The sequence below is a fragment of the Mytilus edulis genome, chromosome 1 (assembly GCF_963676685.1).
Source record: "Mytilus edulis chromosome 1, xbMytEdul2.2, whole genome shotgun sequence".
NCBI lineage: Eukaryota > Metazoa > Mollusca > Bivalvia > Mytilida > Mytilidae > Mytilus > Mytilus edulis.
Genome location: NC_092344.1, coordinates 90,881,330 through 90,894,704, shown reverse-complemented (window position 1 = coordinate 90,894,704; position 13,375 = coordinate 90,881,330). Strand labels below are relative to the sequence as shown.

At 33.9% G+C, this 13,375-nt stretch overlaps 1 protein-coding gene across 1 annotated transcript in view; it reads left to right on the top strand.

Annotated features, from left to right (window-relative positions):
* The window catches only part of LOC139494525 (uncharacterized), a 163,854-nt gene extending 153,366 nt beyond the window's left edge, over positions 1-10,488 (top strand). The window contains exon 12 of the mRNA XM_071282689.1: positions 10,479-10,488. The gene's annotated coding sequence lies outside the window, so the exon portion shown is untranslated. The remainder of the gene's footprint in view (positions 1-10,478) is intronic.
* The last annotated feature ends 2,887 nt before the right edge of the window (positions 10,489-13,375 follow it).

The window sequence follows — 13,375 nt, the reverse complement described above, 5'->3', positions numbered from 1 at the left end:
CCTTGGTCTATGTGAATATTAAACAATGGACACAGATTGATTCATGACAAAATTGTGTTTTGGTGATGGTGATGTGTTTGTAGATCTTACTTTACTAAACACCCTTGCTGCTTACAATTATCTCTAACTATAATGAACTTGGTCCAGTAGTTTCATTGGAAAATGTTAGTGAAAATCGACAAATTTTATGAAAATTGTTAAAAATTAACTATGAAGAGCAATAACTCCTTAGGGGGTCAATTGACAATTTTGGTCATCTTGACTTATTTTTAGGTCTTACTTTGCTGTACATCATTGCTGTTTACAGTTTATCTCTATCTATAATAATATTCAAGATAATAACAAAAAAAACAGCAAAATTTCCTTAAAATTACCAATTCAGGGGCAGCAACCTAAAAACCGATTGTCCGATTCATCTGACAATTCCAGAGCAGATATATGTTGACCTGATCAACAATTTCACTTCCTGTCAGATTTGCTCTAAATGCTTTGGTGTTTGAGTTATAAGCCAAAAACTGCATTTTACCCCTATGTCCTATTTTTAGCTATAGCGGCCATCTTGGTTGGTTGGCCGAGTTACCGGACACATTTTTTAAACTAGATACCCCAATGATGATTGTGACCAAGTTTGGTTAAATTTGGCCAAGTAGTTTCAGTGGAGAAGATTTTTGTAAAAGTTAACGACGACGGACGACGCCGGACGCCAAGTGATGAGAAAAGCTCTCTTGGCCCTTTGGGCCAGGTGAGCTAAAAGGATACATATAAGTCAACACAATTGAGCTGTTGGCCAAATGTGGAGTTGTTCTGTTCAGTATATTTGAAAAAATGTTTCTTATGGACAAAAATCGAAGTAATTAAAAAAAGGACGTAGGTGTCTAACACACTACACTTAAAAGCGCACATATGTCACTACTTATCGCTGTTATGATGCTTTCCTAATATATTGCCATTCATTCTGTTCAGTGATATATTGAGAAATATTTGACGTAAATTTTAAAGTTCATTCAAAGTACTGAAGAAAAAAATCAAATAATCGAAAAACAGGAGGTAGGTGTCTAGCAGACTCTTAACAGTTTCGATAATCATAAGCATGAGCTGTTAACCAGATATGAAGTTGAATTAGAAATGTTTGAACAGTACTATATGTAGATTCGTTCAACAAAACAATTTCGACAAACAAAAAGTATGTTTATGAGAAACCTAAAAACGCACACACAATACAACGCATCACCAAACTGCTGGCGAAATATAGTCATTCGGTAGTTTTTGATTAAAGTCTGACGGAAATAATTGTTTGACAAATGTACAAGATGATTGCAATATATGCCTTAGATGTATAAGCGAGTCAGAAAATACCAAAAGGACATTCAAATTCATTCGATGACAAACTGGCAATGCCATTGCAATATAAAACTAGAGGCTCTAAAGAGCCTGTATCGCTCACCTTGGTCTATGTGAATATTAAACAAAGGAACCAGATGGATTTATGACAAAAATGTGTTTTGGTGATGGTGATGCGTTTGTACATCTTACTTTACTGAACATTCTTGCTGCTTACAATTATCTCTATCTATAATGAACTTGGCCTAGTAGTTTCAGTGGAAAATGTTAGTAAAAATTTACAAATTTTATGAAAATTGTTAAAAATTGACTATTAAGGACAATAACTCCTTAGGGGGTCGATTGACCATTTCGTTCATTTTGACTTATTTGTAAATCCTACTATGCTGAACATTATTGCTGTTTACAGTTTATTTTTATCTATAATAATATTCAAGATAATAACCAAAAACAGCAAAATTTCCGTAAAATTACCAATTCAGGGGCAGCAACCTAACAACGGGTTGTCCGATTCATCTGAAAATTTCAGGAGAGATAGATCTTGACTTGATAAACAATTTTATCCCTGTCAGATTTGCTCTTAATGATTTGGTTTTTGAGTTATAAGCCAAAAACTGCATTTTACCCCTATGTTCTATTTTTAGCTATGTCGGCCATCTTGGTTGGTTGGGCGGGTCACCGGACACATTTTTTAAATAAAATACCCTAATGATGATTATGGCCAAGGTTGGTTAAATTTGGCCCAGTAGTTTCAGAGGAGAAGATTTTTCTGAAAGATTACTAAGATTTACGAAAAATGGTTATAAAAATTGACTATAATAGTACGGTGACCAAGTCAGAAAAAGTCGCTTATTTAAGGAGTTTAATTGTCATTCGGACTATACGGCTAAAAATCACAGTATTGATAGTTCAAAGGTTAAACTCAACATTTTGACTTGTCGTCAAAAAATCGTACGGTGCAATTTTCGTAAAATGGACTTTGAAGTACGTTAGTCCACTTGAACGAAAAATCGACTTAGAAAAGTTTTAAGGTCTACATTGTAAAATAACACCCGTGATATAATTTCAGTTATTATATACATTGTTGTTGCACCTTATTTTAACGATTTTAAATAACGTTTAGCAAAATCAACCCGTTTTTAAAGAGTCTATGGAAAAGATAAACACTACGAATATTTTGCATTAAATAGAGTACGTTTAAATTCAATTTTATCATTTTTTTTTAACGAAAAATGTAATATAATTAACATTTATATGATATTTCATCCCCTTTTTAATCATTAATATCAAATTCATTTATCTCAGAAGCATTATTGTAGCAATTCAAGCAAGGCACAAGTCCTAACACTCATATGACGGAGCTATTCGAAGGCCATATATACAGCCTCTTATAGAGACATATAAGTAATGGGAAGTGCTGTATCACATACATTCAAATACTGGGATATGTTCCTTGAAGTAGTAGACATTTTGCTGTCAAATGATAGAGCAGAACGAGATGGAAATTGGTCAGTTCCTTCAGATCGTCATTTCAATTGTTACCTTATTTTTTTGTTACCAACCGTACCAATTACTGAAGGTGGAAGCCAGTTTACATACTCGATATGCTTCAACTTTCTGAGAATATTCGATTACCTTTTACAGATTGCTACTTTGCCTTTAGACATAAATCTGGACATTTAAACGGTACATGGACCGACATGGCAACAAAAAAGACGTTATAAAAGCCTGAAAGGGATTAGGTGGCACTGTAGGCATAACAAATCAAAAGTCTGTGCTTGTTAGATGGTCCCTTACTAGACATTTCCTAGAATCCCTTAGTTGTGTAATGCTGAAAGGGGCTAGACATGATGCAAATTCACAAGAGAAAACAAAATTAACAGCAATGAAAAGAGATGAAGAACATGTTATAGCCATTGTGGACCATCTGAAAGAAGAATGACTGATCTGATCCCTTTGTTGTGGAATCCCATCATCCATGTCATATCAATATCTCTTCTAGAATGCATGCTACAAGAGTTATTCGAGATTCTTTGCTCACCGCTGTCGAGGAAGGCTTGAACATGTCTAAACATTTCATCACGTGTGCTCTTTCTTTAGATCAGTACGGAGTTTTATAGTTCAATATCAAAGGCAAAACTAAAAACGTTTGCTTACATGACAACAAAAACAAACCTTAGATTTAAATTTGGGAGAAATCCTTTTAGGTCTCATAAATCCATAACTTGTATTTAGACGTGCACTGATTTTGACAAAAGGTAGAAATGATGTTACCATAGAACATGTGCTATCGCACCCTGTATGTTCAATTCCAATTTTTCTTTTTCAAGATGACGGCACCATGAGAAAGTCATGTAAGTCTGATTTTGTGAAGCAATTAAAATCTAAAGTCACTTGTGGACTTTCCCTGCCTTCCTTTGCACCATCACTCACAACTTACATAAGAGATCATGTATTGATGTTAAGTAAGGTAAAACATTCGGTGACCTTGCAGCTATTAAAAAAATATGTCCCAATGAATTTCTACAACGCACACAAAAGCAGATGTTGCACATGTTTTTGACCGCTACGACATGAACAACTCTATGAAGTCTGTCGAAAGGAAACGCCGCAAAAAGTCTACAGCTTCCATCAGATTATTTAGGAGAGAAGTATTCCTAACTGGAACACTTTGACAAATCCCCTATGACTCCACCTCATGTGAGTTTTACATTGTCAGAACGTTGTGTAAATCCCGAAAGTTATTTATACCAAAACTGTTACAGCAGTGGCTTTCTTAACTTTTCTAGCACTCATGATCAAGCGGAGGCCGAAACTTAATGCCTTAAACTTAGACCCGAAGTTTAGAGAAATGGGAAATAGCGGAAGAACAATCATACGGACCTCTAATACAAATGTGATTGTTCTGTGTGTTCACTACTATAAATATATGAGACATACAAGCGAGTTGTGGGTAAAGATTGGGAACATAAGCAGTGTAAAGATGAGCGAAGATTTTCAACCATTCACTAACTAAATTTATATTTGTCTGTCTTTCCCCAACAATTTGTAAACTATTGCCTGCTGTACATGCACTTACCGGATGCAACACAACGTCGTCTCTGTTTGGAGTAGGTAAGCAAACTGTCTACAAGACTTTGAAGGACACGCACGACTATTTTATAGGTTTTTAGAGTTTCTGTAATATTGACAAAGATGAAGCTCTTGTTTGGGTATGAAAGTTAATTCCAAAGCTTTATGATTTGAGAAATCTCTTTGAAACCATCCAATCATAATAATTATCAAATGCCCATCAAGCTTACCACCAAAAAAGATGTAAGTTTAGTCAGATTACCTCTCCGTGAGGCGACACTGAAGCAGCATGTTTTACTTACTTCGATTCAAACTAAAAATTTGGACCGCATTACACATTGCTAAACCCCTATTCCGTCAATTTTAGAATACGGTTGGTGATAGTTAAATGATTCATTACACCCCGTGTATTTCAAAGGGCATATGTCAGCAGAATTCTTGCAGGATCTTGTGTTTTCAATGAAGGGAAAATCTCCATGTAAAAAGTCATTTGTTTGTTCGCAACAAAATTTTACATGTCCGGAGCTTTGCTCATGTAAACGGTCATAATTATGTATATATTTCAAATTATGTTCCTTGACAGATGAATCAGAAGATACTCCTGGCATAATTCTGGTGTGTGGATCTGTTTGAATTGAGTTTTTAATTGTAACTGTTTTCGAGGTATTGAGTGCTTTTTAGATTTAAAAAACTACATGAATGACCTTATGCAAAACACGCCTTCAATCATGATGGTAGGCTTCGGGTAAAATAATAATATTTATCCTTTATTGTTGAGGTTGAATGGCAGCCGGTAAGGTAACTACTGTAACTTTAACATAATATGTGTATAATAGATCAAGCGTTTGAAAAGCAATTTCCAGAATAAATCGATTTCCTGATTAATCTTTTTACATTTTCAAGATAATTCATTGTTAATTGATTTGAAGAAATGTCTGCTTCTAAAATTTAACCTAAATTGTTGTATATATCTTCAAATTTTAAAAGTATGGAAGAAAACAAATAAAAACAGAATTTGATCTTTGACCTTATTTTATGCAAAACTGTTACCACATTTTTTTTTGACGACATCGATATTTCAAAAGTACTCATTTTTCCAAATCCAATGATATATAATATAGCCATATAGTATCTTTGACGATTAAATCTTTAAAAAATTGGGTCTGGTCACCGTACTATAAAGGGCAATGACTCCTAAAGTGGTCAACTGACCATTTTGGTCATGTTGACTTATTTTTAGATCTTACTTTGCTGAACATTATTGCTGTTTACAGTTTATCTCTATCTATAATAATATTCAAGCTTATAACCAAAAACAGCAAAATTTCCTTAAAATTACCATTTCAGGGGCAGCAACCCAACAACGAAATGTCCGATTCATCCGAAAATTTCAGGGCAGATAGATCTTGACCTGATGAACAATAATACATATGTCAGATTTGCTCTTAATGCTTTGGTTTTTGAGTTATAAGCCAAAAACTGCATTTTACCCCTATGTTCTATTTTTAGCCATGGCGGCCATTTTGGTTGGTTGGCCGGGTCACCGGACACATTTTTTAAACTAGATACCCCAATGATGAGTGTGACCAAGTTTGGTTAAATTTGGCCCAGTAGTTTCAGAGGAGAAGATTTTTGTAAAAGTTAACGCAGGACGACGGACGACGACGACGGACGCCAAGTGATGAGAAAAGCTCACTTGGCCTTTCGGCCAGGTGAGCTAAAAAAGACGTAGGTGTCTAACACACTACACTTAAAAGCGCACATATGTCACTACTTATCGCTGTTATGATGCTTTCCTAATATATTGCCATTCATTCTGTTCAGTGATATATTGAGAAATATTTGACGTAAATTTTAAAGTTCATTCAAAGTACTGAAGAAAAAAATCAAATAATCGAAAAACAGGAGGTAGGTGTCAAGCAGACTCTTAACAGTTTCGATAATCATAAGCATGAGCTGTTAACCAGATATGAAGTTGAATTAGAAATGTTTGAACAGTACTATATGTAGATTCGTTCAACAAAACAATTTCGACAAACAAAAAGTATGTTTATGAGAAACCTAAACACGCACACACAATACAACGCATCACAAAACTGCTGGCGAAATATAGTCATTCGGTAGTTTTTGATTAAAGTCTGACGGAAATAGTTGTTTGACAAATGTACAAGATGATTGCAATATATGCCTAAGATGTATAAGCGAGTCAGAAGATACCAAAAGGACATTCAAATTCATTCGATGACAAACTGGCAATGCCATTGCAATATAAAACTAGAGGCTCTAAAGAGCCTGTATCGCTCACCTTGGTCTATGTGAATATTAAACAAAGGAAGCAGATGGATTCATGTCAAAAATGTGTTTTGGTGATGGTGATGTGTTTGTACATCTTACTTTACTGAACATTCTTGCTGCTTACAATTATCTCTATCTATAATGAACTTGGCCTAGTAGATTTAGTGGAAAATGTTAGTAAAAATTTACAAATTTTATGAAAATTGTTAAAAATTGACTATTAAGGACAATAACTCAGTAGGGGGTCGATTGACCATTTCGTTCATTTTGACTTATTTGTAAATCTTACTATGCTGAACATTATTGCTGTTCACAGTTTATTTTTATCTATAATAATATTCAAGATAATAACCAAAAACAGCAAAATTTCCTTAAAATTACCAATTCAGGGGCAGCAACCAAACAAAGGGTTGTCCGATTCATCTGAAAATTTCAGGGCAGATAGATCTTGAACTGATAAACAATTTTAGCCCTTGTCAGATTTGCTCTAAATGCTTTGGTTTTTGAGTTATAAGCCAAAAACTGCATTTTTCTCCTGTGTTCTATTTTTAGCCGTGGCGGCATCTTGATTAGATGGCCAGGTCACCGGACACATTTTTTAAACTAGATACCCCAAAGATAATTGTGGCCAACTTTGAATGAATTTGGCCCAGTAGTTTCAGAGGAGAAGAATTTTGTAAAAGATTACTAAGATTTACGAAAAATGGTTAAAAATTTACTATAAGGGGCAATAACTGCTAAAGGGGTCACCTGACCATTTCGGTCATGTTGACTTATTTGTACATCTTACTTTGCTGAACATTATTGCTGTTTACAGTTTATCTCTATCTTTAATAGTATTCAAGATAATAACCAAAAACAGTAAAATTAACTTAAAATTACCAATTTAGGGGCAGCAACCCAACAACGGGTTGTCCGATTCATCTGAAAATTTCAGGTTTTTGAGTTATAAGCCAAAAACTGCATTTTACCCCTATGTTCTATTTTTAGCCATGGCGGCCATCTTGGTTGGTTGGCCGGGTCACCGGATACATTTTTAAACTAGATACCCCAATGATGATTGTGGCCAAGTTTGGTTAAATTTGGCCCAGTAGTTTCAGAGGAGAAGATTTTTGTAAAAGTTAACGACGACGGACGACGACGGACGCAAAGTGATGGGAAAAGCTTAATTAGCCCTTTGGGCCAGGTGAGCTAAAAACGAAGAAAGATCAAATGACAAATAACAGTATACAAATCACTACTAGAAAACTAAAGACTGAAAAACACGAATCCCAAATATCAGCGGAGATCTCAGGTGCTCTGTGAAAGCAAATCCTACTCCACATGTGGCACCCTTCGTGTTGCTGTTGTACCCGTGTTTGTGACATTGTTACCTATTGTGCTTGTTTGTTTTGTTCCCACATTCTTGTCAATATAATGGAATTTGATGCAACTGTCATACAAATGAGACGTTTGTCTAGCTCATTTAACCCACCATTTTTCTTAAAATGTCCTGTACCAAGTTAGGAAAATGGCAGTTGTTTTCGAAGGAATGTTTCCAACTTCATCACTTAAACTCAAGAATCACGATAGAAAATGCAAGAGCTTGAATATCATACCAACTGGGATGTATATACTCCACAAGCAGGCGCTATTGGAATTTTTCTAAATAGAAACGAAATCGAGCGGAAATCATCTTTTTTATTGTTAAGCTTTGCTCTCAACCGACTGTCATAGTCTATATCTACATGTAGATGCAAGTAAAGATATGTTGCAATCTTAACTGTTGTACCCTTTTTCAAGTTTGATGATTTGATATAACTATGATATATTTCACCAAGGATTTGTATAGTAAGACAAGTACTATACAAATCCTTGATTTCACATGTTTAGCGGAACGTGGAGAAATGTATAAGGCTAGTTTCTTTTAATTCTTCCTAAAAAGCTACTTTATGAGGTATGCCTCATGTGAATCCAGGAAGAATTCAGTTAGTAACAATGGGAATGCCTATTGTTTGTTTGACAAAAAACACGTCTTTCAATCAACAAATAGTTTGTTCATCAAGAACACAAGCTTCTTAATAAAAAAAAAAAGAAGAGGCAGACGATACCAAAGGACTGAGATGAGAATAAACTGACCCAATCTCCGGCACAGAGCTCACATCCGTTCCGTACTTACTTCGTATCACTACACAAATATGACATTGTATTGTAGTGTACTAAGTATACGGAAAGGAAACGAGCGCTGTACGGAGATTGAAACTGACCATGCATGACAAAGAACTAAAGAACAAAAAGAAACTAAAACACAAACAAAATTATATTGAACACAGGAGAGAATTATTATGACTGAACAACATGAACGCCACCAAAATCTTGGATAACCTTAGATACTTGCAGAAGAGTAAGAAGAGAGTATTTTTTGTTTGTATTAGACTGCTTTTTTTACAAAGTATGATTTGTCACTCCTTAAAATAACATTATATCTACGTTGGTAATTCTTTCATGTTAAGAATTCAATTTATATTTTACTTTGAAATAGGAAATACTTGTGTAAAGGATAGACAAATCAAAAGTGGTATAGTATTGAAAAAATACATAGATTGTATGTACTCTTAATATAATTTTCATGTATCTTCATTTAATTCACAGTACATAGAGCAGGGCTCAGCAGGCAGTTTCATATCAACTCAGAAGACTAGCTTGTTTTGCTAATCAAATTGATGTCAATAGTTTTGAGAGGTTTTGCAGCGTACTTGGAAGACCTAGAAATATACTGCTGTTTGTAGGGGCACCAATGTTTTTTAGGTATCAATTAACATAAGGGAAGATCCACTTCTTCATCTCTGGTTGAAATTCCAAATGAATAGAGAAAAGACCTGATATAATTCAGCAATTCCTCTTTGGTAAGTGTCGTGGGGGTATATGTTAAGTTTCCAAGTGAATTGTCAGTACCTAATTCCTTTATCAGCAGCCTATGGAATGTGATTGACACAAAAATATGGAAGGAGGATAACAACATATTTGTCATGGAAGTTGGATAGTCGCTTAGGAACATTTTTTTCTTTAAATCATAGACTCAATCAGTTTTATAATTGTAATTCAAATAATTGACCACAATGACCATTCGGAAAGATCATCTGCATCTTCTTTTTCAGTTTGCCCATTGTCATGCATAATCCTCAACTGAATCGACCAGTATTTTAAATTTGTGTTTCCAATTGGAGGATAATACTTAGTGTTACTTGGAAAACTGTAAAGTTTAACATGTTTATCAAACAATCTCAAATAACTTTTAGTTTAATCATCAATCACCTACAACTGGTATGCAGCCTCAATGTAGCACTTGCAACCAATATGGAGCTCACTCATTATCCTGGTGTGTCAGGAGACCATTGACTAAAATTATTATCATGAAGTAATAAGTTGTAAAAGCAACAACTGAATATCTCAAAATCAGCAAAATGTGTAAGTTAATTTTTTTCCTGCAAGCTGCAACCTGTTAAGCTATCAAGTTTCTAATCTTACTCAGGTTTAAGTTGCATCAAAAAGGTTTTATTCACAAATATTTACTACTAGAAAATAAATATTAATCAATCTTCATTCCAACTTATTTTTGGAAAATGACGCAGTCATTGTTCCATAACTGCCGACCTGATTTCTCTGCCTACCGCGCTTGGTTTCGTATTTACTAATTTCAATACAAACTGGAATGTGCTTGTGTTCCTTATCATTATGCATGAGCATTGTGTAGTAATCAGCCAGGAACCAGTTTACAAACTAACTGGTTTCTGTTTGTATTCCACTACAGTCGAACAAAGTGTTGTAGTTTGACAGAAACCAGTCCAGAATTTTGTAAACTACAAAACGTAATCGGTTATTATCATTCCGTTTTGGTGTTTCATACCGACTTATATGGTTTGAATAAGCTTAAGACCCTTCAAACATTAATGTGATAGGTATATTAAAGACTGTTTTACAAAAGGATGAAACTGTTTTGCTTTAAAAGTCGTACTATAGTGATATATGTTATGTACGGATTTCCACTCTCACCGGTTAATTTCTTCTTTTACACAACTTCCTGTTTAAACAGAATACAGAATTAAACATCGCAAGTTTTAAAATTGTTTTTTGAGTGAATTAAACTTATTTTAACAATCACGAAGCGTTCGGGAATCATTTCAAGCAGTTTCTTCTTCTCTTTGATGATGGAAAATAGGTTTTCTCAAGAAAATACCGCAGACGATCGCAGAGGAATTGAAACGTACAAGTCAAGTCGGCACCTGGTTAAATTGGCTTCAAGTCAAATCGGCACCTATTTGACGTCAATTCGGCTTCCAATAATATTTATTATAATATTTTCTATTCAATTAATTAATAACTGTTACCAAGTACATAGTGAATATTAGGTAAACAACGAAACCAAAGTGAATATGTTGTTGTGTATAAAAGTAAACAACGAAGCTATTGTTTTAACCATTAGACAATTATAAAAATTAAATGGAAAACTATGAGTCCCTTTCAATAAATCAAACTTTCATGCCAAATAATTAGCAAATTTAAGGTGGTTTTTTTTCAGTAATGTTTAAACAGCATTAAACAAACAGTCCTGTAAAAGACTCAACTGGTTAAATAATGCATAAAAATATCCAATATCTCATGTATTAGTCCAAATAATAATGACGTCTGACAAGGCTATTTTATTTTTTTCTGGGACGCCTTCCTAAGACGTTCGTAGGAAGGCTTCCTAAGAAGGCGTCCCAGAAAAAAAATTAACATAGCCTTGTGGTCATAGGAAGGTGTCCCAGAATAAAATTTAAAAAGCCTTGCCAGACGTAATAATTATTTTGACTACTCATATATATCATTAAAAATACACCAAAAAATTCATGTAGTTGAGAAAAATAAATACATACAAAATGTACATGAACATCCAAAAAAGTGAAAGTTAGTATTAACTCTTTTTGCTTTAAAAATTTACAACTGCATTTAAGTATTGAATGCTTTTTTTTTGTAAATTCATTGAGGTGTAAAAGCGTTGACCGAAGTACTTTTTGTATGAAGCGCGTAAGCGTAAGCGCTACATTCTAAAAATGTGCAAACGGTCAATGCTTTTGCAACCCTATGAGGTTACAAAAAGAAACATTCAATACTTATAATTACTTTTTTTAGCTAGGATCATGAAAACACGAATTTTATAACTTTTTTATTCAATTCATCTGTGCACTTTATTGTGGGACCACGTGTTATCATGAATGAAAAGTTTTATTGAGTGATGCAATTGCTTGAGGAATAACTAGTGATGTGCAGTTAGTATTATAATGAAACATATATCAAATGTAATTATAACAAAATACATTACGTTGTAAGAGTTATCTCCCCAAACACTGTTTTTCTTGTGGCCACCTCTCCTTCGTAACCGTAAAAGATTTTATTTTACCAAATTGCTCGTTACATATTAAGGATAAGAATATTCGTTTGAACCATAGCTCTATGGGGACTCCATATGAGAGTTATTCCCCCTTTTTCATTTGATTCAAGCGATATGCATTTTCAACTGGTAAACCATAACTGATAGAGACCTAGGGTCTTCATGAGGTCATTGGTACTTAAAATGAAAATGAGGTCAATGTCAAAGGTCAAGGTCATATTATAAATTTTGATTTTGGCTTATTTTCACTTCTTTTCAAATACCGTATGACATTTTGACAAATAATTTTACATGTCCTTACTTGTATATTTTGGTTGAAAGGCTGCGCATACAATAAAAGGGAGTTTTTGTCCATCTTACATTTAAAATTATGCGTCAAGTGGTAGTACTCATTAACAAAACATATTAAAGACCTAGGATATTTTGATTCAAGGTCCATGGTTTGTGACCTTGAAATTGAGGTCAAGGTCATAGGTTAATAGGACGTCATAAAGCCATAAGAAACTAACATTTTAAACTGATTTTTCATATTTCAATATAAAAATAGATCTTTTCTAGTGGAAAGACTTCAATTGTTCTCTGAACAATTTGTTTTTAATTTACTTCATATTTTGTGGGAGAAGGGGGTTCAGACTATGTGGTATCAGGTCTGTTTGCGCCCAATACACTTTCGCACCTCGCACGTTCACACCCAAGGTCCGTTCGCACTCTACTCATTCGCGCCCAATTTTAATTCAAATTCAAGTTGAATAATTGGAAAATCATGATTGTTGTTTTAAATTGCTTTGGTGTAAATACTGAATGTATTTATAGCTTGGTATGAGTAAAACATTGAAGATTTTAAAGGAAAACACAAAAGATAATTGTTTTTAAGCCCTTTGATCTGAAACAATAAAATATAGGAACCAAAATATAGCAATCCACTATTATAACCAAAACATGATAAAATTAAACACACAGAAAAAAAATTAGTCAGAATCTCACTTCATTATGAAAGAGGTCAATGAAACAAAGTATAGCAATACACTGACCAAAACATGATTAAGAGTTATTCAACGCTAAATAAAACGTTGACAAAATACCACTTTATTTAGAAAGGATTATTATTATCTTTAACAATACGCTATCCAAAACATGATTAAGATTTATTCAACACAAAAAAAAAATGCTGTCTCACTTTATTTTGAGACAATGACAACAATTATACTTATAAGAAAACACTTGCTTACAGAGTTATTAAACACAAAACCAATTAAG